The 374-nt window shown below is 57.8% G+C and overlaps 1 protein-coding gene across 1 annotated transcript in view; it reads left to right on the top strand.

Moving 5' to 3' along the window:
• The window catches only part of EMH_0040670 (uncharacterized protein), a gene marked incomplete at both ends in the record, with an annotated part of 3,389 nt that overhangs the window by 1,397 nt on the left and 1,618 nt on the right, over window positions 1–374 (top strand). The window lies entirely within an intron of this gene.

Below are 374 nucleotides of genomic sequence, written 5' to 3'. Positions count from 1 at the left end.
GGTTTGTGTTGACGAGGGAGATACCATCACCGTGTACACTACAGCAGACCTAGCCAACTACCAGGTCACTCCTGCTGCTGCTGCTGCTGCTGCTGCTGCTGCTGCTGGCTTCGCTGGTGCTGCTGCTGGCTTTGCTGCTGCTGCTGCTGCTGGCTTCGCTGCTGCTGCTGCTGGCTTCGCTGCTGCTGCTGCTGGTTTTGGTGCTGCTGCTGCTGACACTGCTGGTGTTGCTGCTGGCTTTGCTGCTGCTGCTGGCTCTGCTGCTGCTGCTGCTGCTGCTGCTGGTTACTGTTGCTTGTGTCTGGTTTGTATCTGTGCTGCTTCAATCTTGTGTTGCTTCTGTCTTGTGCTGCTGCTCCTTGCTGCTGCTGCTT

Source organism: Eimeria mitis, genomic scaffold (assembly GCF_000499745.2).
Source record: "Eimeria mitis Houghton genomic scaffold, Emh_scaff1623, whole genome shotgun sequence".
Classification (NCBI taxonomy): domain Eukaryota; phylum Apicomplexa; class Conoidasida; order Eucoccidiorida; family Eimeriidae; genus Eimeria; species Eimeria mitis.
This window is presented reverse-complemented; position numbering and strand designations above follow the sequence as displayed.